The sequence below is a fragment of the Macaca nemestrina genome, chromosome 5 (genome assembly GCF_043159975.1).
Source record: "Macaca nemestrina isolate mMacNem1 chromosome 5, mMacNem.hap1, whole genome shotgun sequence".
Lineage (NCBI taxonomy): Eukaryota > Metazoa > Chordata > Mammalia > Primates > Cercopithecidae > Macaca > Macaca nemestrina.
Window position 1 is genome coordinate 97,621,127 of NC_092129.1, and position 27,873 is coordinate 97,648,999.

At 36.2% G+C, this 27,873-nt stretch overlaps 1 protein-coding gene and 1 non-coding gene across 5 annotated transcripts in view; both read left to right on the top strand.

Moving 5' to 3' along the window:
- LOC105496354 (RNA guanylyltransferase and 5'-phosphatase) overlaps positions 1–27,873 on the top strand; it is a 334,421-nt gene that overhangs the window by 213,549 nt on the left and 92,999 nt on the right. The window lies entirely within an intron of this gene.
- LOC112429356 (small nucleolar RNA SNORA73 family) lies at positions 24,909–25,094 on the top strand. The gene has a single exon (XR_003021548.1). It is a non-coding gene; the product is annotated as a small nucleolar RNA SNORA73 family (small nucleolar RNA).

Sequence of the window (27,873 nt, forward strand, 5' to 3'; positions counted from 1 at the left end):
AAATACTTCGTTTTAACCTCTAAACTGATTACAACTATATATACTTAGAAACAGTAAGTTGGTTTTATTTGTAACCAAAAATATTCATAATTTGATGCATTTCCTTAGCTTATTTATATTAAGCATCATATTTGTAATGTTTCCTTAACTTCCCAAATACTTGAGATTTATCTCATTTTAGTTGTCATGATAGCAGATTATTATAATCCTGAGATTTTAAGCTACTTTCTCCTAAATTACTCATCTTGTTTAGTATATGTTATAGTAATAATGCATTGAAATTCTTTGTCTTATTAAGAATCAACCTCATATCATAGCATAAAAAAACTATTCATATGTAATAACAGAAATCAGGTTTTCTAGAGGAAAAGAGCCAATATAACAATTAGTTTTCTTTTCTTCTGTTGTCTTCTGTATTTATAAAGAGTAGTAAGAACAGGCCGGGCACGGTGGCTCATGCCTGTTATCCCAGCACTTTGAGAGGCTGAGGTGGGTAGATCACAAGGTCAGGAGATCTAGAACATCTTGGCCAACATGGTGAAACCTCATTTCTACTAAAAATACAAAAATTAGCCGGGTGTGGTGGTGCGCACCTGTAGCCTCAGCTACTCTGGAGGCTGAGGCGGGAGAATTGCTTAAACCCGGGAGGCGGAGGTTGCAGTGAGCCGAGATCGAGCCACTGCACTCCAGCCTGGATGACAAGAGCGAAACTCCATCTCAAAAAAATAAATTAATTTAAAAAAGGAAAAAAAAAAGGAGTCATAAGAACAATCCTATTCTTACCAACTATTTTAGAATGATTACTAGTTTTTGACAAAGCTGTTTTGTTTCCTTATGTTAAATCATATAGTTTAGAGATGATGAACTCATGAAAGCTTATTTGATAATGAAATTTATTGTATAATGGCAAATGCAAATATAAATTCAATATTAAAATGTAGTTTATATATGGTATTTTTATTTCTTTGCGGGGAAAAAGGTGAAGAGTACCAACAAAATATTTTTAGGCTTTATACTAAGCCATTTATATTTATCATTTCAATTCATCACTCTAAACCTATAAAGTAGATGTTGCTGTCTTCATTAAAAATAAGTAAACTATTGGCATGGCTGCTGTGGAAAACAGTATGGTGATTCCTCAAAAAATTAAAAATAGAATTACCATATGATCCAACAATTCTGCTTCTGAAAATGGGGTCTCAAAGAGATTTGTACCCCCATGTTTATAGCAGCATTATTCACAATAGCTAAATTGCGGAAGTGATATGGTGTCTATAGATGACTGGTTAAGCAAAATGTGGTATATACATACAATAGAATATTATTCAACTTTAAAAAGATAGGAAATTCTGACATATGCTACATTGTGAATGAACCTTCAGGACATTATGCAAAATAAAATAAGCCAGATACAAAAAGACAAGTACTATGTGATTCCATTTATATGAGATACCTAGAGACAGGAAATAGAATGGTTGTCACCAGGGGCTGGAGGGAGTGGGGAATGGGAAGTCCTTTTTTATAGGTGTAGAGTTTCAGTTCTACAAAACGAAACAAAAAAAAAACTTATGGAGATGAATGGTGGTGATGGTTATATGACATTATGAATGTATTTAATACCACTGAACTGTACACTTAAAAATGGTTAAGATGTTACATTTTGTTCTGTGTATTTTACCATAATAAAAAAAATTGGAGAAAGAATAAGTAAACTTCTTTAAAGTGGTTCAGGAACTTCTCTAAAATCACATAAGTCTTAAGTATAGAAATTAATATTCAAACAAATCCTTGTTATACTCCAAAACTTACTCCTTTTCCATCGTAGTCATGGTTTTCAAACTGCTCCATGAAAAATACAGTATTTTATTTGAGTGAAGAGTCTTCACTGCCTTTTTGTGCATTTTTAATACAAAAATTAATATTTACTTCTTATGTTACTATTTCAGATCTAGCTTTGGGAAATATAGCATATCTTCAAATTTGGAAATTGAAGGACTAGCCCTATAATGCCTATTTCTTCTTAGACATTGCTTCTGTGATCCATATCTTTTTCTCCAAATGCAAGGTGATGTCTTAAATTGTGACTTAGCAAGCTACCTATGCATTTGCCTTGTATGTAAATATAAATAATAGGGGCAACATTCTATTTTTCTTCCAAACTGTAATTCTAGAAAACTTCTCTCTAATTGCTACTCATAAGCACCCTTTGAAAAGTTTTTAAAATCACCTATACATTTTAAGTGAATGCTGCCAAACTTCAACAGTTAGCTATTGTAATGTAATCTAATCTTGGAATTCATTTAGTGCTTACTGGTAAATTTTCTTTCCTACCTGGAACTAACGCTTCCAAGCCTTGTCAATAGATCTGGGTCACTTAGCCACAGCACTCTTTATCACAATCAGAGCATGCTGTGACTTCCTGATATTTCCCTCAATAACTTCTAACAAGCCCTTCTTTCCCTCAATGTAGTCCCCAACTTTTCCTTTGAGATTATAAAAGGGAAAGATGAAAGAAGAATGGATTATTGATGGCAATGATTTAAAAAGCTATCATGATATGTTAACTAGTCATGTAGCTGTATGTGTAAACTTCAAATAATTTTTGAAACTGATAGGATATGAGCTGGCTGTTTTAAGTCTTTTAAAAACATTCTTAAAAGAAATGCTTTTCCATTGCATATTTTAAATATATTTAAACAGAACTGATTAGCTTTTAAACAAAAAGTCACTTCCTCTCAGTTGTCTGATTTCTGTCTCTGGGCTATTGACGTTCCCTCCTTTTTGGAAGGTAAATGCTTAACTTTCTACCTTTATCCAATACATGTTAAAAGTATTGTTTGTTTTGGCTTTGCTGTGTATATGTCCTATTTGTCTGAATCAGCATTTTCACTTTATACCCTATGCTCATAGAATTCAGGACCTCTTGTTTTTACAGTGCGTTGTCATCATGCTATAAAAGAAAATGCATATAATAAATGTTTTTTAACATCAGTTAATGAAGTATGTATGTTTCAGCTTTTTTCTTGTAATGTTTTAGATTTAGGTTATTTTTATGATGTAGATCATTATGAAAAGAATACATGATCCTACTAATAGAAACAGAAAGATCAGGTCATCCTACTAATCAATAATTATTTGGGGTTATTTTCAATTATAAAGCTAATATATATTTACAAGGAGATGGAGGAAGAAAACAAAAGTTCAGAGCCACAAAAAGGAAAAGTCTGCCCCCTACCCATTACCCACATATAACCACTATTAATAATTTTTTGTATGTAATTACTCATTCTTAAATCTCTTGAAAATGTGCTTTCGAAGACTTCATTGCTAGATGTTGGATTGTGATGCATCATCTTTCAGCTTTGTTTATATGGAGCAGGGGGGAGCAGTTTTTCATTTCATTTATTTTAAATTTAAAAATTTTTGAAAATAATTTTAACTTTTATTTTACATTCAGGAGGTATTTATGCAGGTTTGTTACATGGGGTGTATTATATGATGCTGAGGTTTGGGGTATAACTGATCTTGTCACCCAGGTACTGAGCATAGTACTCAACAGTTTTTCATCCCTTTCCCCTCTTTCTCCCTCCCTGTGAGTCCCCCATTGTCTATGGTTACCATCTTTCTGTCCATGAGTACCCAGTGTTTAGCTCCCACTTATAAGTGAGAACACATGGTATTCAGTTTTCTGTTCCCACATTTAGAATAATGGCCTTCAGCAATATCCATGTTGCTGCAAAGGACATGATTTCCTTTTTTTTTTATGGCTGCGTAGTATTCCATGGTGTATGTGTACCACATTTTCTTTATCGAAGCCACTGTTGATGGGCACCTATGTCAATTCCCCATGTCATGGTTACTGTGAATAGTGCCACGATGAACAAGTGAGTACATGTGTCTTTTTGGTAAGACCATTTCTTTTCTTTGGATATATACCCAGTAATGGGATTGCCGGGTCAAATGGTAATTCTGTTTTAAGTTCTTTGAGAAATCTCCAAACTGTTTTCCATAATGTTCAAACTAATTTACGTTCTCATCAGCAGTGTACAAGTGTTCCCTTTTTTCTGCAGCCTCACCGGCATCTCATACCAGTCAGAATGGCTATTACTAAAAAGTCATTTCATTTCTTTTTTTTTTTTTTTTTTTTAGTTTTACTTTAGGTTCCAGGATACATGTGCAGAACATGCAGATTTGTTACATAGGTATATGTGTGCCATGGTGGTTTGCAGCACCTATTGACTCATCCTCACCTGAGTTCCCTCTCCTCGTCCCCCACCCCTCAACAGGCCCTGGTGTGTGTTGTTCCCCTCTTTGTGTCCATTTGTTCCCATTGTTCACCTTCTACTTATGAGTGAGAACATGTAGTGTTTGGTTTTCTGTTACTGTGTTAGTTTGCTGAGGATGATGGCTTCCAGCTTCATCCATGTCCCTGCAAAGGACATGATTTCATTCCTTTTTATGGCTACATCTTACTCTTTTCCTTTCTTTTTTCTCTTTCTTTCCTTTCCCTTCTTGTTTTTTTCTTTGTTTTTTTTTGTTTTGTTTTTTTTTTTTGAGACAGGGTGTCTGTTACCCAGGCTGGAGTGCAATGATGTGATCACAGCTCACTGCAGCCTTGACCTCCTAGGCTCAAGTGATCCTCTTACCTCAGCCTCCCGTGTAGCTGGGACCACAGGTGTGTGCTACTGTGCTTGGCTAATTTTTTAATTTTTTGTAGAGACAAGGTCTCGCTATGTTGTCCATCCTGGTCTCGAGTTCCTGGACTCAACAAATTCTCCTGCCTTGGCCTCCCAAAGTGCTGGGATTAAAGGCATGAGCCACCACGCCTGACCACCTTTTCATTTTTCGATCACTTTTAATTCTGCTGTTCCATTTCTGAGCAGGTATAAACTCTAGAGTAGCCCTCTTGCTTTCTCCCGAGTATTCTTTCCTACTTGTCTCACAGAATTCCTTTACTTTCTTCTTTCATAATTTTCTCTTTCTGCTTCTGAAAAAGAAACATTGTAATTTTAGGAAAAATGTGGTTCCCTGGAAGAAGAGTAGGATGATTATCTTTGGTGTCAGCAGAATGGGAGATAACTGATGAATGAATTTGATTGATTCCTCCAAGATGGTATTAATTTGTAGATATATTTTATGTATTACTTAAAAAAATCAATTCTGCTATGCCATAAATTATATCCAAAGGATAAATCCTCATGGGAGCTTCATGTAGCAATTCAAATTTTCTATTTGCTTGGTATAATAAAATTAAACAATGTTAGTTTAGATAAATGGAGCATGTGTTAGGATATATATACATATGTATATGTATATATAATTTTTTTTCACACAAGTTACACTGGGGAACTATATCCTAATTCCAAAGTGTGAAATTTGAACTGACAGAATTATAAACATTTTTAACATTTTAAAGTATTTTCAATCTGTTCTATATGCGATGAGATGTTTTTTGAGCCAGGCTTTGTCACGTTAGAAAATAGTTCTTAAAAGCAAAAGCTCTCTAATTACTTTCTTGTTTTCATACATAAACATAAGCTTACTTAAAATTTTTCTACTCTATTATTCCAGTGGTGTTTTTCTGTGTTTCTGTATTTATTTAATGTTGCTTTTGAATGTCTTTACTGTTACAGGAAAGCTGTTTTCTCTTAGTTTTGCCTTCTCCCTTTGTTCTTCATTTCCCCTGCTTACCTCAAATCCAGCTGGAAGTGTTTCAACTGTGAATTGTTGGGTATTGGCCCAACATGAAGAACCCTCTAATTTAATAAGCTTCTTAGAAGAGTCCTTGGTTCCATACATTTGCTTTACTTTTTGTCTTACCAGCTTGTTAATAATAACATCATTTATGTGTTTAATGCTTCTAATATGCTTGATTTTCCTTGTATGTGGTTTACATACATTATCTCATTTAATCAAGCTTTTTAATGATTTCTGTTGGCTACAATGAAAATTTCAGAAAGTTTTTCTATCTTCTTTATATAATTCCATCACATACATTAATAACAAAGTATAAATTGGTGTCAGTTTTCTAAAGGAATAATTTTAAGATATAATTATTTTACATTAAGAATTTTAATTTAATAATTATTTATAGATCATTTATTTTAAAATTTCTTTTATGTGAATGCATTATTTCTTCCTGTTTTTTGAAGGGGGGGGTGTGTGTGTATGTGTTTTATTTGTAGACTTTAATTTCTAGAACAGTTATAAATTTACAGAAAAATTGAGTACATATTAATAGAACAGAAAGTTCCCATATACACCTCTTGGTCCCCCAACAAACAGTGTACCCTGTTATTAACATGGCAAACTTATTACAATTAATGAACCAATATTGGTATGTTATTATTTTATTTATTTATTTATTTTTTGAGACAGGGTCTCACTCTGTCACCCAGGCTGGAGTACAGTGGCACCATCTTGGCTCATTGCAACCTCTGCCTCCCAGGTTCCAGAGATTCTCTTGCCTCAGCCTTCTGAGTAGCTAGGACTACAGGCATGTGCCACCATGCCCAGCTAATTTTTGTATTTTTTGGTAGAGATGGGGTTTCACATGTTTGCCAGACTTGATATGTTATTATTAACTAAGGTCCGTAGTTTATTCAGATTTCCTTAGTTTTTACTTGATGTCCTTTTTCTTTTCCAGGATCCCATCTAGAATACTACATTACATTTAGTTGTCATATCTCCTTAGGGTACTCTTGGCTGTGACATTTTCTCATACTTTCCATGTTTTTAATGACATTGCCAGTTTCGAGAAGCACTGCTCAAATGTATTATAGGATGCTCCTCATTTAGAATTTGTCTCTTGTTTTTCTTATAATCAGATTTGGGTTATGGGTTTAGGGGGATGAAGATCACAGGTGAAGTGCGATTTCTATCACACTATATCAAGAGTACATATTACGAACATGAATTTATGATTTTTGATGTTGACCTTGACCACCTGGCTAAAGTAGGGTTTGTGAGTTTTCTTCATTTTAAAGATAACCCATTTCTTCCTCCTTTTCTTACTGTACTCTTCGGAAGGAAGTCACTATGTGAAGCCTACACTCAAACACTGAAAAGTTACACTCTACCCTTTTTAGGGTACTGTACAATTCTTTCTATACATTGGTGGATTTAGTGTTGGTAATAATTTGTTGAGGATATTTGCATTTATGTTTGTCTTAGTCTCCTTGAGCTACCATAACAAAATACCGTAGACTGGGTGCCTTAAACAACAGAAGTCTATTTTCTTATACTTCTAGAGACTGAAATTTCAAGATTACAGCAGGGTTGGTGTTTGGCAAGGGTTCTGCCCTTGAGTTGCAGATGCTGTCTTCTTACTGTGTATTCACATGGCCCAAGGGGAGGAGGTAAACACTCTGTGCTGTCTTTTCTTATAAGACCTCTAATCCTATTGTATCAGGACCCCACCCTTGTGACCTCATTTACCTTTAATTACTTCCTATGAGGCCATATTTTCAAATATAGCTATGGAGGTTAGGGCTTCAACATATGAATTTGGGGAGCGGGGACAAACATTTCAGCCCTGCCTCCCTTCCCTCAATTGATATCCTTCTCACATGAAAAATACATTCATTTTATCCCAAGTCTTAGTTCATTCCAGCATCAACCCTGAAGTTCAAAGTCTCATCTAAATATCATCTAAAGTGGAAAGGGGTAAGACTCATGGTATGATTCATCCTGAGGCAAAATTCTTTCTAGCTATGAATCTGTAAAACTAGCAAGTACTACTAAAATATGGTAGTGGTACAGGCACAGGATAAACATTCCCATTCTAGGAAGGAAAAATCAGTCTATGGCCATACCACGCTGAACGTGCCTGATCTCATCTAAGAAGGAGAAATCAGAAGGAAGAAAGGGGTGTTATGTCCCAAACAAGTCTAAAACCTATTGAGGAAATTCCATTAGATCTTAAGGTTTGAAAATAATCTCTTTGATTTCATGCTCTGCCTTTCAGAACAACTGGATCCACTGAGATGGCAGCCCCACCTCCATAGACTCCTGCCTCCAAGGCTCTGTGGGGTGATTTGTCCCCAAGGCTCCTGCGTAGCAATAACCTAGCTTGTTGAAATCATGAAGGATTGAAATCATCCTTGCCCTTTGAGACTGTGGTGAGAATGGCAGCTCTCTGATGATTTCTAAATCACATTTGGTGTTGTTACATTTTCTTGAAGGATAATGCATGTTCACACACTGATGGTTGTATGTTTCCATCTTATAGAATCCATGAAGGCTGACTTCCTTCATTCAGTCCTTTACAGTTCACACTGGCAGTGTATCTGCTCAGATAATTTCATAGTCTCTTTACTGAGTGATAGTACAGCCACAGCCTTGGTGTTCTCCTCAGAAAGCTCTCATCTTTTAAAATATGAACAGACTGAGAATTTGCCACATCTTTAAGTTCTGGTTCTTTTTTGCCTAACAACAGCTTTATTTCTCTTTCTCTTGCATTTTACTATAAGCCATAAGGAGTAACCAAGCTTCTCAATACTTTGTTTAGGTATCTCCTCCTAAATGGTAGAGATACCTAAATGAAGTATTAAAGAAGTTAGGTATCATTCTCCTGAGTGAATATCCAATTTCATTGACTACAAGTTCTGCATTGCACACAATCAGTTTATGACAGTGTCCTTGAGAGACACTCATCTGTAGTTTTGTTTTATCATGTTTATCTGATTTTGGTGTTAAGGTAATGTTCTCATAGAATGAGTTAGGAAGTATTCTGTCTATTTCTATTTTCTGAAACAGATTATAGAAAATTGATGTCATTTCTTAAATGATTGTATAATGCACCCAGTGAAAACATCTGGGCCTAGTGCTTTATTTTTGGAAAGGTTAATAATTATAGGTTTAATTTTTAAAATAAATATTGTCCTTGTTAGATTATCTTTCTCCTTCTGTGACTTTTGGTAGCTTGTGCCTTTCAAGGAATTGATCCACTTTATCTAAATTATCAAATTTGTGAGCATAGAGTGTTCTTAGTGTTTTTTTATTATCCTTTTAATATCCATGTGATTAATAGTGATGTCCCTTCTTTCACTTATGGTATTGGTAAATGTATGCCTTCTTTTTTTCTTCTTGGTTACTCTGGCTAGAGATTGATCAATTTTAAAAATCTTTTCAAATAACCAAGGCTTTGATTTTATTGATATTCTCTGTTGATTTCCTGTTTTCAAGTTCATTGATTTCTGCTCTAATTTTTATTATTTCTTTTTTTCTGAGTGCTTTAAGGTTAAATTGCTCATTCTCCAGAATTTTCAAAAATAGAAACTAGTTACTGGTTTTAGATCTTTTCAAATAAATGCCTTCAATGCTGTACATTTCCCTGAAATCACTGCTTTCACTGCATCCCACAAGTTTTGGCAAGCTTGTATTTTCGTTTTGATTTAGTTCAAAATATTTTAACATTTTTCTTGCCTGCTTTTTCTTTCGTCCTTCTTCTTTTTTTTACACTTGTGTTATTCTGAAGTAAGTTGTTTAATCTCCAAATATTCTGGGATTTTCCAGCATCTTTCTATTACTGATTTCTAGTTGAATTCCATTATCATCTGAAAAAAACATTATATTTGTTATGGTGTATTTTATGGCCCAGAATGTGCCTCTCTTTTAGAATGTTCCATGTGAGTTTGAGAAAAATATTTATTCTGCTATTGTTGGATGAATTATTCTATAAATATCAGCTAAATTCAGTCGATTAGTGTTGTTTATCAACTCAACAACATTTTTACTGCTTTCCTGCCTGTTAGATCTATCAGGTACTAAAAAGGGGATGTTAAAGTTTCTAGCTACATAATAGTGGATTTGCTTCTCTTTTAATTCCATTAGTTTTTGCCTCATATATTTTGATGTTCTATTTTTAGGCATATGCATGTTAAGGATTGTTATGTCTTCTTGGAGAATTGACCCCTTTATCATTATGTAATACTCCATTTTATCCTTGGTTATTTACTATTCTGAAGTCTACTTCATTTGAAATTAATAAATACAGATGCTCCTTGACTTATGGTGGGGTTACTTCCCAATATACTTATTGTAAGTTGAAAATATTGTTAAGTCAAAAATGCATTTAATACACCTAACCTATGTAACCACCACAGCTTAGCCTAGCCTGCCTTAAATGTATTCAGAGCACTTACATTAGCCTATGGTCAAAATCATCTAACACAAAGCTTGTTTTATAATGTGTTGACTATTTCATGTAATTTATTGAATACTGTACTGAAAGTGAAACACAGAATGGTTGTATAGGTACTCAAAGTATACTTTCTGCTGAATGCATATTGCTTTTACATCACCATAAAGTTGAAAAATTGTCAGTTCAACTATTGTTAAGTCAGGGACCATCTGTACTCCAACCTTCTTTTAGTTAGTGTTAACTTGGTACGTATTTCTCCATCTCTTTTCGCTTACCTGCATCTTTATGTCTAAAATGGGTTTCTTATAGAAAATATTAGTTGGGTCTTTTTTAAAAAAAATTTCTCTGGCAGTCTTCGTTTTTTAATCAATATTTTTAGGTCCTTGAGAGTTGAAGTGAATTTTGATATCATTGGATTAATATCAACCATGTTTGTATCTGTTTTTTATTTGTTGTACTTGTTCTTTTCATTTTTAAAATCTCTTTTTCTGACATCTCTGGTTGAAATTGAACATTTTATATTATTCCATTTTCTCTCTTCTCTTAATATATAAATTATACTTCTCTTCAGTTTTTTTTAAAAGTGGTTGTCCTAGGGTTTGCAATATACATTTACAACTAATCTATATCTGCTTTCTAATAACACTACAGTGCTTTGTGGGTAGTGCTTGTGCCTTATAACAGAGTATCTCAGTTCCTCCCTTTCATCCCTTATAACATTATTGTAATTTATTTCACTGAACTATATGCTGTAATTGCCCCATACATTATCACTGTTATTACTTTGAATAGACAGTTATTTATTTCTGATTAAGAAAAAGAAAAGCAAAATATTTTATATTACTGTCATTTATTCCTTCTTTAACACTCTGTTTCATTATGTAGATTTGAGTTTCTGACCTGTATCTTTTTTTTCTCTCTCTGTTAAGAACTTCTTTTTAATAACGTTTTTCAGGACAAGTCTTCTGGTAAGGAATTTCTTCAGTTTTTGTCTGAGAAAATTTTTGTCCTTTTGAAGGTTAATTTTGCTGGATACAGAATTCAAGGTTGTTGGTTTTTTTTTTCTTTCAATGCTTTAAATTTTAAGACACTGTCTTCTTGTTTGCATGATTCTGACAAGTCTGATGTGATTCTTGTTATGTACTCTTACCCTCTGTAGGTGAGGGGAGTTTTTCCTTTGGTTCTCTTTAAGGTTTTCTCTTTGTCTTTGATTTTCTGTAGTTTAAATATAATGTGCCTATGTTTAGATTTTTTTCAGTTTTTATCTTGCGTGGTGATTTTTTTTTCTTTTTTAGCTTCCTGGATCTGTAGTTTGAAATTTATCATTAATTTTGGAAAATTATTGGCCATTATTACTTATATTTCTTCTGCTTCAGTCATTTTTCTTCTCCTTTTGGTATTTTAGTTACCTTTTTAAACCTTTTAAAATCATCCCACAGTTCTTGGATATGCTATTCTTTTTTGTTTTGTTTTGTTTTTTGTTTTTTGCATTTGGGTCATTTCTTTTTTCTTTTTTTTGAGGGGGATAGGGGGTGAAGACAGGGTCTCTCTCTGTTGCTCAGGCTGCAGTGGCACAAGCTCGGTTCACTGCACCCTCAATCTCCTGGGCTCAAGCAATTCTTCCACCTCAGACTTCCAAGTAGCTGGGACTACAGGCATGCGCCACCATACCTGGCTGATTTTTGTATTTTTTGTAGAGATGGGGTTTTGCCACGTTGCTCAGGCTGATCTCAAACTCCTGAGCTCAAGCCATCCACCCAGCTTGGCCTTCCAAAGTGCTGGGATTATAGGTGTGAGCCGCCACACCCTGACAAGTTTGAGAAATTTCTATTGACATATACTCAAGCTCACAGATTCTTTCTTCAGCTGTTTTCAACCTACTGATGAGCCTATCAAAGGCATTCTTAATTTCTCTTGCAGTGAATTTGACTTACTGTATTTCCTTCCTTCCTTCATTTTTTTGTTAGTGTGGTAAAATATAAAAACCATAAAATTTAGTATCTTAATCATTTTTAAGTGTACAATTCAGTAGTAGTAAATACATTCATAATATTATGCAACCATCACAACCATCCATCTCTAGAACTTTCTTTATCCTGTGAAACTGAAACTCTGTAACCCATTAAACATTGACTTCCCATTGCTTCCTCCTCCAGCCCCTGGCTTTCTACTTTCCATCTGTGATTTTGAATTGGCTTATTTCATTTAGCATAATATCCTCAAGGTTCATTCGTGATGTAGTATATGTCAGAATTTCCTTCCTTTTTAAGGCCAAGTAATATTCCATTATATGTATATACCACATTTTACTTATTCATTTGTCAGTGCACACTCAGGCTGCTCCCACATTTTAGCTACTGTGAATAATGTTATTATGGACATGGGTTTACAAATATGTCTTTAAGACAGAGTTTTCAGTTATTTTGAGTAAATACCCAGAAGTGGAATCTGGATCATAAGCCAATTCTATTTTTAATTTTTTAAGGAACTGCCATACTGTTTTTTACAGTGGCTGTACTATTGTACATTCCCAGCAGCAGTGCCCAAGGGTTCTAATTTCTCCATATCCTTGCCAATATTGTTTTCTGTTCTTTGATAATAGCCATCCTAATGGGTGTAAACTGAGATCTCATTGTAGGTTGGATTTGCATTTCTATAATGGTTAGTGATTTTGAACACTTTTCTATGCTTCTTGACAATTTATATGTCTTTTTTGGAGAAATGTTTATTTACCTCCTTTGTCTATTTTTGGATCAGGTTTTTGTTGTTGTTGAGTTTTAAATGTCTCTATACAGTTGATCCTTGAGCAACACCAGTTTGAACTGTGTGAGTCTACTTAGATTTGGATTTTCTCCTGCTTCTGCCACCCCTCAGATAGCAAGATCAACCCCTCCTCTTCTTCCACCTCCTCAGCGTACTGGACATGAAGATGATGAGGATGAAGACCTTTATGATGACTCATTTCCACTTAGTGAATACTAAATATATATATGTTCTCTTCCTTGTGATTTTTATAACTTTCTTTTCTTTAGCTTACTTTATTTTAAGAATATAGTGTATAATACATACACAAAATATATGTTAATTGATTATGTTATTGGTAAGGCTTCTGGTCAACAGTAGGCTATTAGTAGTTAAGTTTTGGGGGAATCAAAAGTTACATGTGGATTTTCAACTGCATGGGAGGTCAGTGCCCCTAACATTGTTCAAAGGTCAGCTGTATTCTTGATGTTAAACCTTTATTGGATATATGATTTGCAATTTTTTTTTCTATCGGTAGGTTGCCTTTTGCTCTGTCGATGGTATCTTTTGATGAATACATCTTAAAATTTTTCTATGAAGTCCAGTTTGTTTATTTTTTATTGTTCTATATTTTCTTTTCATTCATTCTTAGAGTTTCCATCTCTCTACTGACATTACCCATTTGTTCTTGCATACTGTCTATCCCTTAGAGTTCTTGACATATTGTTATTACTTTAAAATCACTATCTTATTCCATAATTTGTGTTAATTAAGATTTAGATCCCCTGTTAGGAAACCTGCTGGGTTAAGGGAATTTTCAGTGGTTAATGTTAAATCACCTTTTTCTTTTTTTTTTTTTTTTTTTTTGGAGACAGAGTCTCACGCTGTTGCCCAGGCTGGAGTGCAGTGGCGCGATCTCGGCTCACTGCAAGCTCCGCCTCCCGGGTTCCCGCCATTCTCCTGCCTCAGCCTCCTGAGTAGCTGGGACTACAGGCGCCCGCCACCGCGCCTGGCTAATTTTTTTGTATTTTTAGTAGAGACGGGGTTTCACTGTGGTCTCGATCTCCTGACCTTGTGATCCGCCCGCCTCGGCCTCCCAAAGTGCTGGGATTACAGGCTTGAGCCACCGCGCCCGGCCGCTAAATCACCTTTTTCTAATGGAATAGCCTCTTACTTTAAAGTTCTTGAGTCAGTAAGCTACATTTTTGCTTTCTTTTTTTTTTGACTTAGTATAGTTCTGACCTGATGAGGTGTGCTAACAATGAGGTTTCCTCTAAAAGATATTTTTCTGCTTTCTTCTGTTAGCAAAGCAGTTGCTGGTACAGACTGAATGCATTTAGGCCATCCGTGGGTTACTGGGTTAAGGATTTTTTGGTTAGGAAGGCTATGGGTTGTCAGTGGCCTCAGTGCTTTTGGGCTACGTCCTTGTTTACACTGACAGCAAAGTGGTATTGGAGTGTTATAGGGTCACAGAGAAGACCTTCAATTATTAATTATAGGTTTTAAATTTACCCTGAGTTTTAAAGGAATAGGACACACTCTTTTCTCCTTACTACTTCTATCTCTCTCTTTCTCTGTCTCTCTTTGACTCTCTGTCTCTCTCTCTCTCTCTCTCTCTGATTCCCTCTTTGTCTTTCTCTCTCTGCGTCTCTCTCTCTCTCTCTCTCTGACTCTGTCTCTTTCTCTCTCTTTCTCTCTGACTTCCTCTCCCAGTTTCTCTTTCCTCTTAGCTGGTCCCTGCCTCTGCCAGCCACTTACGCTACTGTTCTCCCGTCTCCTTCCCCTTCCCCTAGGGGAGGGACTGGCGGGAGTGGAGCTACTCTTTCTTTTCCTGAGAAGAAAGGAAAGGGGGTTCTGAATATTTTTCTTACTACCAGAGGTTTGTGTGAGGTTCTACCCCCACTCATGGGAATTTCTCACCTCTTTCTGAGGTTCAACCCCCTATCATGGAGATGTCTCACCTCTTTCTGAGGTTCATCCCCCTCCTCAATGGAGATCTCTCACCTCTTTTTAGCCTGCAAGACATCCCAACTGAGGAATACTTCACCACCCCCCATGGCTTTCTTTCCCTAGTCCCTACTATAAGGAATGCTTTACCGCCTCTGCGGTTTCTCTCTCCTTGGTATGTCCTAACCAAGGAATGCTTTACCACCCTGCAGCTTTTTCCTTAGTCCCAACCACCAAGGAAATACTTCACTGTCTCCAGCGGCTTCTCCTTCCTTGGTGTGTACACAGAGTCATCTCCGCAGTATATGAGGATCCTTTAAGCTAGGTTCCTGGCTGTTTCTTTCCACGTTGCTGAGAGCTTTGGTTATTCTTCACACTGAGTGGGTCCTGATTTCTCATCCCCGAGGCTGCCACAAGTGGGCGGGTCATGCTTCCTCGTGAGAGAGAACCAGAGACCGCCCTGGAAGGGAATATAATCCCAGTCGAGCCCCCAAATTGTTATAATTAAGTTTTGGTGCCACAAAACAAATAGCACTAGAATATGAAATTTTAGTTGTCAGCAAGGCAAGGTACTTCTATAGAAGGGTATGCCCTTACACATGGAGCAATGGTGAACGCACACTTGGGCAAGGGAGGGAAAGGGGTTCTTATCCCTGATGCACGTGGCCGCTGTTGCTCTGTCCTTCCCCTATTGGCTAGGGTTAGAGGGCACAAGGCTAAAGTAATTCCGATTGGCTAATTTAAAGAGAGTGACAGGGTGAGTGGTTTGGCGGGAAAAATGGTTATGACAGAGCAGGTAGTGGGAATTAGTCAGGGTGGAGCAGGTAATTGGAATGAGCCAGGGTGGAGTAGGTAATTGGAATGAGTCAGGGTAGAGCAGGTAATCGAAAAAGGTTGCTTTACGAGGAAGTTAAGTTTAAAAGTAGAAGACAAGGAATTGAACATACTGACATATTGATTCTTTGAAAAGAAATTTAGAACTCGTATCTAGCAATTCTCAAAAGAGCACGAACCCTATTATGAACTGCACATGTGAGGGATCTAGGTCACGTGCTCCTTATGAGAATCTAATTCCTGATGATCTGAGGTGGAAGTGTTTCATCTCAAAATCATCTCCCCCTTCCCCTGTCTGTGGAAAAATTTTCTTCCATGAAACCAGTGCCTGGTGCCAGAAAGGTTGGGGATCATCGTCCTAGATGGTATTACCTACCATACACCTAGGCTATATGGCATAGCCAGTTGCTCCTAGGCTACAAATGTGTACAGCATGTTACTATACTAAATATTGTAGGCAATCGTAACACAATTGTATTTACATATTATAACATATCTAAACAAGAAATTGTACAGTAAAAATAAGGTACAAAAGATTTTTTAAAATGGTACACCTGTATCAGGCACCTAATAGAACTTGCAGGACTGGAAGTTGCTCTGGGTAAGTGAGTGAGTGGTGAGTGAGTGTGAAGACCTATGACATTACTGCATAATGCTGTAGATTTTATAAACACTGCACACTTCAGCTACACTAAATTTATTTAAAAATTTTCTTTTCTTTAACAATAAATTAACCTTAGCTCACTATAACTTTTTTACTTTACAAACTTTTAGGATTTTTTTTTTAACCTTTTGACTCTTTTGTAAAAAGAGTTAGGTTAAAATCCAAACACGGCTGGGCTCGGTGGCTCACGCCTGTAATCTCATCACTTTGGGAGGCTGAGGCAGGCGGATCACCTGAGGCTGGGAGTTTGAGACCAGCTTGGCCAACATGGTGAAATCCCATCTCTACTAAAAATACAAAAATTAGCCAGGCGTGGTGGGGCATGCCTGTAATCCCAGCTACTGGGGAGGCTGAGACAGGAGAATCACTTGAACCTGGGAGGCGGAGGTTGCAGTGAGCCCAGATTGCACCACTGCACTCCAGCCTGGGTGACAGAACGAGACTCTGTCTCAAAAAACAAAAAACAAAACCTAAACACATTGTACAACTATGTAAAAAATTTTCTGTCTTGATATCCTTATTCTATAAGCTTTTTTATACTTTCAAAATTTTTAATTTTTAATGTTTTTAATTTTTTAATTTTACCGTTTAGTTAAAAACTAAGATGTTGTAGGTAGTGACTATCTTGGGCCGGTGACACAGGTGGTAAAGGAATTTATCAAGACAATTATAGGTAGAAAGGTAGATTTATTAGAGAAAGTGAAAATAATGTTGCAAAGTTGCAGTGGGCAGCACAGCAGAGAAGGGGCTGTCTGCAAAGTGACAGGGGCTGTAGGGAAGTTTCGTAGGGCTGTGCTGAGGGGGCTACATGGGTCATTGAGTTCTCAGGTTGTTTGTGATTAGCCATCTGTCAGAAGAATTGTTCATTGCTCTTTCCTACCTGGGGCCCCTTCCTCATTGTTGCTTCCTTATCAGAACTCCACATACATTAGCCTAGGCAATATAGGGTCAGGATAATCAGTTTCACTGTTTTTCACCTCCACATCGTGTCTGGCTCAGAGGTCTTCAGGGCCAGTAACATGCATGAAACTGTCATCTGTGATAACAATGCCATGTTCTGGAATACCTCCTGAAGGACCTGCATGTGTTAATCTCTAAGTTAACTTTTTGTTGTTGCTGTTAAATAAGTAGAAGGAATACACTCTAAAATAACAATAAAAATACACTATTGTAAATACATAAACTAGTAACATTTTCATTACTATCAAGTGTTATGTACTGTACATAATTATACATGCTGTACTTTTATACAACTGGCAGCACAGTAGGTTTGTTTTACACCAGCATTACCACAAACATGAATAATACATTGCACTATGATATTATGATGTCACTAGATGATACGAATTTTTCAGCTTCATTATAATCTCATGGGACCACCTTTGATAACCATGTATCATTGTTCCAAACATTGTTATGAGGGTCATGACTATAGTTACTTTTCTTCTCCCACTCTCCTATATGTGAGGGGATTTTTCTTGGATCTGTAATGTGAGAACCTTGTCAAAAACCTAGAAATAAAGCCCATCAAAGTATTAAGGTTGCCCTAAGACTAGGTCAACAGCAGTTTTTTAATACCAAATAATCCATACTCACTTCCAGTAATTTGTCAAAATTATCATGCAAGTGTTCTTACCGTTTTATGACTCCAGCAGCTTTTGTTCAAGATATGCTGATCTGTGCTGTGCTTGGCTATGATTCTTTCTTTTCTCCTGTGTCTCTAGATTTTAGGGTAACAGTTTGCCCTGTGATCTGAATTCTCTGATGAGTCTTAGAAAAGTCATATATTTTTGGTTTGTTTAGCCTTTTTTCTTTTTTTAGGGTGGGAATGATGACTTGCAAGCTGTATTACATGTTGTAGCTGAAAACCAAAGTCTGTGTTCTTAAAATTTGTATATATCTGTTCTGTATTTCCTAATGATCACCTCTTTAATTACTTAATGAAAAAATACAACAGTTTTTACCACTACAGAAGCTTTTCTCAACTAAAACGTGCCTTAACCCTTAATGAATGTTAACTACTCATCATATACCCAGATTTACCTTTTTTTCCTTATAAATAGTACTTTTATATTTGCATAAGCGGTAGACCAGATTCCTAATCCGTTCGATAGTATTTTTCTTTAAAAGTGATCAGAAAAATTCTTTTTTTGAAATTATAATTTCATTAATGGCATAGCAAATACCATATTCACAACCTGGGCAATTAACATCTCTGGAGCTTTAGGGATCAAATTTAATGAAACAATAATAAGTACTAGGTTATTAAGGATGATTGGGAGGATAAGTTTCTTGTCGTTCTTTCTGATTAAGTCCACGGTTTGGATGAGAACACTAAACTCAGGAGAATGTTCCCAGAGAGGTGGTATAACTTGTATGAAAAATTAGAGGCTGACGTGTATATTGTGGTGTTTAGGTGAGGGTAAAGGGATTGTGGCTAGAAAATGAAAAAAGGCTGAAGACTATAGAAATTTGTTATCATTGTAAAGTTTAGGTGGGACAGAAAAAAATATCTGAAGGTCTTGAAATCTGAAAAGTATAGATTTAATAATTTTATCTCATAGGAACTGTAACATATTGATAATGCCCAAAATCTTTAATAGGTAGTGGAAACGTTTAACTTTTTTACTTGGGATATTCTATCTAATTAATGGCACCATTAAATATTAGTAGCATGCACCATTCGAGAATGAATGCTTTGTAATTGAATTCTCATTATAACCAATGCAATGGAAACATGTTAGACTAGGAGTTGAGCTCAACCAAGGTTTTAGTTCTCCTCTAAACCACTAACCACAAAGTAGGGATGTCTTTTTATTCTTTACTCTGCACCAGATGCCAGCCTGGAGATGCTCAGCACTTCTTGAATGATGAAATGAGTAGATGGACTGACAGGTGAACCAGTAAACACGAATGGCTTTTTGTTTCTTTATATGTAAAGTAAGAAAGATGACAAGGAATTCTGCTAGGTTATCTTTGAATTTTTTACCTATTTTTATGATAATACGTACTTTGGTACAAGTACCCTGAGAACTTCAAATTAAATTCTTTTGAAAGAAATAAAACATTTTGTTAAATACACATCTTTTAAATGCAAATTGAAAAGCAAGTGTCCTTGGATTTCAGAGGCTTTTTTTTTTTTTTTTGAGACGGAGTCTCTCTCTGTCTCCCAGGCTGGAGTGCAGTGGCGCGATCTCGGCTCACTGCAAGCTCTGCCTCCTGGGTTCATGCCATCCTCCTGCCTCAGCCTCCCCAGTAGCTGGGACTACAGGCGTTTGCCACCAGGCCCGGCTAATTTTTGTATTTTTTTTTTTTAGTAGAGACGGGGTTTCACCATGTTGGCCAGGATGGTCTCGATCTCCTGACCTTGTGATCTGCCCACCTCGGCCTCCCAAAGTGCTGGGATTACAGGCGTGAGCCACCGTGCCCGGCCTCAGAGGCTTTTTAATATAGATAAAATTTAAATTGAGTTCTTTAGCCAAGCTGAATAAATGTACGAGGTAAAAATGCAATCTCTTCATAAGTTTCACAGAGTAAACACTGGAAGTTGCAATAATAAATATGTAAAGTTTTTGTTTTTATTACAAATGTAAAGGATTACAGGTAGTTTAACATTTGGAATGCAGGTATTAAAGTACTATAATCAAGTTGGAAGAAGCAGTATAAATCTGAAATTTTCTCAGTAACCAGTTGAATACATTTAGACTAGAGAATGAATCATTTATTTCAGTTCAAAGTTGCAGTGTCTGAGTTGAACCGCAGAAGGAATAAAAAACTCCACATTTGTTTAAGAATAGCAGATAACTGAATTCCAAGTGATAGCCTGTGATTTTCAAGGCAGTCAGAAAAGTTTCATGGAAGCCAAGTGAAGGGAAAGCCAAATGTCAAATGTGGCATTCCTTCATTCAGTAAGCATTTATTGATAGATTGCAGTATTCTAGGCGGAGGGATTGAAGAAGGCCAACCATGATGACCTCTCTAAGTCTATTGAATTTGCCAATAATACACTTGCACTAAGTGGTCCTAGTGAACCTAAATCTCAAGTCTGCTATTTTCTTAATGCCCATTTTCTTATCCAAATAACTTGTGCATTAGGCTTGTAACTGCTTTATTTAGATGCTTATTTTCTATAACTCTAAATATATATCATTGCTTTTAACCATTTTTATACTATGAAAAGGGATAGCCTTCTGCTGCAATGAGATTTGTGAACATATATTTTAAAAGAAATGTATCAACTAAACATCTGGTTTTGGACATACTCTGTATCCTCTCTTCCACTAATTTTTTTTTTATTATTATTATACTTTAAGTTCCAGGGTACATGTGCATAACGTGCAGGTTTGTTACATATGTATACATGTGCCATGTTGCTGTGCTGCACCCATTAACTCGTATTTACATTAGGTATATCTCCTAATGCTGTCCCTCCCCGCTACCCCTCCCCACAATAGGCCCCGGCTTGTGATGTTCCCCTTCCTGTGTCCAAGTGATTTCTTTGTTGAATTCCCACCTATGAGTGAGAACATGCAGTGTTTGATTTTCTGTTCTTGTGATAGTTTGCTGAGAATGATGGTTTCCAGCTGCATCCATGTCCCTACAAAGGACACGAACTCATCCTTTTTTATGGCTGCATAGTATTCTGTGGTGTATATGTGCCACATTTTCTTAATCCAGTCTGTCACTGATGGACATTTGGGTAGATTCCAAGTCTTTGCTATTGTGAATAGTGCCGCGTTAAACATACGTGTGCATGTGTCTTTATAGCAGCATGATTTATATTCCTTTGGGTATATACCCAGTAATGGGATGGCTGGGTCAAATAGTATTTCTAGTTCTAGATCCTTGAGGAATTGCCACACTGTTTTCCACAGTGGTTGAACTAGTTTACAGTCCCACCAACAGTGTAAAAGTGTTCCTATTTCTCCACATCCTCTCCAGCACCTGTTTCCTGACTTTTTAATGATTGCCATTCTAACTGGTGTGATATGGTATCTCATTGTGGTTTTGATTTGCATTTCTCTGATAGCCGGTGATGATGAGCATTTTTTCATGTTCTGTTGGCTGTATGAATGTCTTCTTTTGAGAAATGTCTGTTCATATCCTTTGCCCACTTTTTGATGGGGTTTGTTTTTTTCTTGTAAATTTGTTTGAATTCTTTGTAGTTTCTGGATATTAGCCCTTTGTCAGATAGTAGATTGCAAAAATTTTCTCCCATTCTGTAGGTTGCCTGTTTACTCTGATGGTAGTTTCTTTGCTGTGCAGAAACTCTTTAGTTTAATTAGGTCCCATTTGTCAATTTTGGCTTTGTTGCCGTTGCTTTTGGTGTTTTAGACATGAAGTCCTTGCCTATGCCTATGTCCTGAATGGTATTACCTAGGTTTTCTTCTAGGGTTTTTATGGTTTTAGGTCTAACATTTGAGTCTCTAATCCATCTTGAATTAATTTTCATATAAGGTGTAGGGAAAGGATCCAGTTTCAGCTTTCTACTTATGGGTAGTCAGTTTTCCCAGCACCATTTATTAAATAGGGAATCCTTTCCCCATTTCTTGTTTTTGTCAGGTTTGTCAAAGATCAGATGGCTGTAGATGTGTAATATTATTTCTGAGGGTTCTGTTCTGCCCATGGGTCCATATTTCTGTTTTGGTACCAGTACCATGCTGTTTTGGTTACTGTAGCCTTGTAGTATAGTTTGAAGTCAGGTAGCATGATGCCTCCAGCTTTGTTCTTTTGGCTTAGGATTTAAGATTGTCTTGGCAATGTGGGCTCTTTTTGGTTCCATATGAACTTTAAAGCAGTGTTTTCCAATTCTGTGAAGAAACTCATTGGTAGCTTAATGGGGATGGCATTGAATCTATAAATTACCTTGGGCAATATGGCCATTTTCACAATATTGATTCTTCCTATCTATGAGGATGGTATGTTTTTCCATTTGTTTGTATCCTCTTATTTCACTGAGCAGTGGTTTGTAGTTCTTCTTGAAGAGGTCCTTCACATCCCTTGTAAGTTGGATTCCTATGTATTTTATTCTCTTTGAAGCAATTGCGAATGGGAGTTCACTCATGATTTGGCTCTCTGTTTGTCTGTTATTGGTGTATAAGAATGCTTGTGATTTTTGCACATTAATTTTGTATCCTGAGACTTTGCTGAAGTTGCTTATCAGCTTAAGGAGATTTTGGGCTGAGATGATGGGGTTTTCTAAATATACAATCATGTCATCTGCAAACAGGGACAATTTGACTTCTTCTTTTCCTAATTGAACACCCTTTATTTCTTTCTCCTGCCTGATTGCCCTAGCCAGAACTTCCAACACTATGTTGAATAGGAGTGGTGAGAGAGGGCGTCCCTGTCTTGTGCCAGTTTTCAAAGGGAATGCTTCCAGTTTTTGCCCATTCAGTATGACATCGGCTGTGGGTTTGTCATACATCGGTCTTACTATTTTGAGATACATTCCATCAATACCGAATTTATTGAGAGTTTATAGCATGAAGGGCTGTTGAATTTTGTCAAAGGCCTTTTCTGCATCTATTGAGATAATCATGTGGTTTTTGTCTTTGATTCTGTTTATATGCTGGATTACATTTATTGATTTGCGTATGTTGAACTTCTTCCACTAATTTTTAAAGGTTTTCCTCATATAATCTACTTCTTCACTGTGGTTCATTTAATTTTTTCCTAATTGGAAGATAGCACAAAGAGTTGGCAGTATATATTTCTATGTGACTTTAAGCATGTACAGAAATGTTGCAACTTCAGTCTGATTAGGAATAATGATAAAATAATATAAATATAAATAAGGATTAAAATAAATTAGAAAATTAGGGGCTCCAAACCTCTTTAAAGTATTTTCCTTTTGTTATAACCCATTTTTTTCTTATATGAACTCATTTTTATGATATAGTCTTGTCATTAGGGCAAATCATAGACTTGAATTAAAAGATCACTAGACACCACTTTATTTTTTTAAGTTTTTGTCAGCCTCCATCTATTAATATATCTTTCCTTCTATTTCTCCAGCCTAGTGCCTTATAACAATAGGAGCTCTATAAACAGTACTTTTTTTTTCTTTTTTCGGGGGTGGGGAGACAGTCTCACTCTGTTGCCTAGGCCGGAGTACAGTGGCACAATCTCGGCTCACTATAACCTCCACCTCCTGGGTTCAAGTGATTCACGTGCCTTAGCCTCCCAAGTAGCTAGGATTACAGGCATGTGCCACTACACCCGGCTAATTTTTGTATTTTTAGTAGAGGTGAGGTTTCCCCATGTTGGCTAGGCTGGTCTGGAACTCCTGGCCCCAAGTAATCTGCCTGCCTCCCGAAGTGCTAAGATTACAGGCATGAGCCACCACACCTGGCTATAAACAGTACTTAAATGGTGAGTTAGCACTTTCTTGTGAATTTCTGTAATACACTCTATTCTTTCCCTACTCTTTGCCTCCTGACCAGATTGATTCAGTAGGAGCTACTATTGAAGATAATTAACCTAGGAATGAAGTTGAATGGTCTCCCCTTGGTCTTCACTGATATCTTTGTGGGTGGCTCCCCCACTCAACCTTCTCTGTTCCTACCCCAGCAGAAGGTTGGGACTTCTTTTTACAACCTACAGAGGATGGATGTCTAGCTTCACCACTTGGCCTTTGCTGGTAGGGTTGGGGGTGGGCTGCTGTTTTTTTCTGTGGTGTTTAGCTAGAGTGGAGTGGTTCTTGTTGAAAAGCTTCTGTCTTGCTAGGCTGGCCTGCTTCCTGGATAGAGAGGGCATGCTTTTCTTGGGGCTTTTTTTTTTTTTCCTGGGTCTCCTCCCATTGGTGTTTTTGGGTTGTTGGCGTCTCCAGTACCCAGTTTGAAATACATGAGACAAAAAGAAAATACATGAAACCAATCAACGAACCGAACAAACAAACAAAGAAACAAATACATGAGACAAAAAGAAAACCCATCGTTTTGTTCCTTGGATCCTGAGCTCCCTTGTCAGACTGCCACCTTCTCTCCATCTTCTGAAAACAGAAGTTTTGCAGGAACATAGAATTTAATTTACAAAAGTTATATTATGCATAACCTTAGAACAGTTGACACTGTGTTTGCTCACTAATTACTTGTTGAATTGAAATAAAGAATAGGTGCATATTTCTTGAGATGTTTGTATCCATCTAAGATCTTTGTGATTTGAGAAAGGAATAGGTAAGTAAAATAAACACCTAAAGCAGTTCTACCAAATTAATTTTCAAATCAACAATTTCTACATCTTTTAGTAAACAATTTATAATTTAGAGGAGGAAAGATAAAAAGTTTTATATTGAACAATAACCTCAGTCTTTTAGGATTGTTACATGAAATTCATTTTGGATGATCATTTATCTTTTAATTCTTCTAGTGCTGTAGATTAAATGAGCCTGGTGTTGTATTACTAAACTATAGATCCTTTGTGGAGCCAGTGGAGGCTTTCTATTCTAAACCGTAAGTTCTCACTTATTTTGGGGCTGTCCCACACCCTGAAAGATAAAGATTCAAATGAGTCAGGTGATCTTTTCACAAATGCAATTGGAGTGTTCAGTGTACATTTTTAAAAGTACTTTTACTTTCAGCTTGAGTCACTCTTCCCAGGCTTTATCTAGGCTTAGGTTAGCTAGGGCTGTGTCCCATGATGTACAGTCCCTTTACACAATGTTGGAGATCAAACTTGGCTTCATGTCTTGCTTCATATTCCCACGGCCTCTCAGAGTCCTGTGGACGATGACTGAGGAGACAAACCATGCAAGCAACATACTTTTTAAAAAGTCAGTTTCAATAATGACTTAATTTTAAGTTATAATTTCATGGAACACTTTCATCACTTTCTGTTTCACAGTATTTTACCCAGTTATTAATTAATCTAAGTAGTGTATCTTCGGGAGGTAAGACAGTTATTTCCATTTTACAGATGAGGAAATCAAGAAAAGTCATTTAGTTTATGACTTATCCAAGAGCATTCAGTGAGTTGAGATTAGAAGTGGAACAACAGACCAAGATTGGAACTCTAAATGTTTTCTTTAACCACCATCCTGTGCTTAGCCCCATAGACCGTGCCAGTAACCAAATTAAATTTATTTATCTTTCACAATGAGAACAAGGGGGAAATTATCCAATTAGAATTTTGTTATAGACATGGTCTGTAAATATCTAATTTTCAGTCTGATGCATCAAGAATGTTAAATCATTATCATATGTCCTCTTTCATATGTAGTATAATAGAAAGCCCGTAATACAAGATGATAATTTTTTAAAAAATATTCTTATTAAGAAATATGGTAGTTATTTGAAAATAAACAATTCAGTTTAATTTTTTACAATGTAAAGAAAAATGTGATATGTACATAGCAAACATAAATATAGTACATATACTTTTCATTAGATATATTCTATATTTGCACTTCATACATTATACATACACAATATAAGACACTGAAAATTTGGGATAGGTTTATAAACTATCGATGCTACCACATGAAAGAATACTGTTGTGTGAAATAATTGGAATTTGGGAACAGGCTTATTTAATTTTCATCTTTGCCTTCCCCATTAGTTTAAATGTATTTAAATATTTATCTAAATACGGTGTCAGATTGGTCTGCTATAATAAGAATACCGTAGACTAGGTAACTTAAACAACGGATATCTACTTTCCCTGGTTTTAGAGGATGGGAAGTCCAAAATTAGGGTGCCAGCATGGTCAGGTTCTGGTGAAGCCCTCTTCCTGGTTTCCATATGGCGGCCTTCTTGTTGTATCCTCACATGGCAGAGAGAAAGGAAGCAAGTGTTACTGAGTCTCATATGAAGGCATTAATCCCATCATGAGGATTCTACCCTCCTGACTTAATTGCGTCCCAAAGGTCCCACCACCTCATACCATCTCTTTGAGGGTTAGGGTTTCAACACATGACTTGGGGAACACATAACATATAGATATAGTTTCTTTTTAGAGTAGTTTGTTTCATGTTGGGAAAAAGTTACTCAAAATTAAGGGCCTAAATTCTAGATACACCTCTTAGTCTGCTAAATATATTGATTATGGAAGCACATTTGCAGGATTGTCTTTGAGAGTTAGCATCCTGACACTGCAATTCATTTGTATTGTAGCATCATCATGGAGATTTCCTTTGTGCTTCTTCCTTTTCACACTTTCTCCTATTCCTGAGATTCTCTTTATGCACTCTATTAAAATTCAAGTCAACATCAGGTAAAGCTGGGTCATAATGTATTGCTTTTTCAGACAGCGGCTTCTGTTTTTCACATTGAGTATTTTCTTTAAAATGACTCAGTTTGAAGTGATACTAAAGAAGTTTAAAATTAGAGACCATTGCTCAGTTATCTAAGATTAGGAATGCCTATAATAAAACTAAAGTATTATCAGGCACACCGCCTTGCGCTTACAGTCCTAGCATTTTGGGAGGCCAAGGTAGGAGGATCACATGAGGACAGGAATTTGAGGCCAGCCTGGTGGGTAACATGGTGAGACCGTATCTCTACAAAAAATAACCAGAAAATTGTCTGGTCATGGTGATATGTGCCTGTCGCCCTAGCTACTTGGAAGACTGAGGTGGGAGGATCACTTGAGTCCAGGAATTCAAAGCTGCAGTGAGCTATGATCACACCACTGCATTCCAGTCTGAAGGACAGAGTGGGACCGTATTTTTAAAAAACAACACAACCTATTTATTATACATTTTATATCCCAAGTCCAAATTAATTATTCCTATGTTTGAAGTCCCATATTATTTGATTATTAGCATTTATTTTATTTTGCCTTGTATTATATGAGCTGTTTACTTGATCCTCACAGAGTGTAATAAAGTGCTTTACACTTTGCCTATTCTCAAGTACATATTTTAGATTAAATTTATCCCCCTAAAGAAAAGATCAACATGCGACCCCTTTCTGATATCTGGTCCATTAGTGTGGATATGTTGATTTTGTTTTTATTCCAGCTTGCTTCTCTTTAGACTATCAAATTATAGATTCATTTTTAGTTTTACTTTCTATTAATAGTGTATTCACTAGTTAGATTGTTTTCCCAGTATTCTTTTAATTTCTCATGGTAAGAATAGATTATCATTTCTCAATTACTTCTAAATATAAATTCCCTTCTAATAAATGCCATTTAGATATCCAGTCCAACTGTAACAGTGCCTACCACACAGTAGGTGCTCAAAAAATCAAAAAATGAGTAAATGGATGAATGAGTGAACTAACGAATGCTCCTTACCGCCTGTCCATTTGATAGTTTATTCATGTATGTATTTATCAATATGACTGCTATGTTCATATATTTGCAGTTGCTAAAAATTCTTAAACTTCTCAGTGGTAAAGGCTGACTCTCTGCAAGTGGGCGTGAACATGTTACCTCAAACCTATTAATTTAAGATGTAGCAAGTTAATATTATCCAAAGTAGATTGATAGTCTAAGACCCACTAAGAATTGCATGGAATTGTTATATAGATTAAATGAGGTATACAAATGTAAAGGGAGTCTGTATAACTGTAAAGTACTACACCAAGGTTAGTTTGGT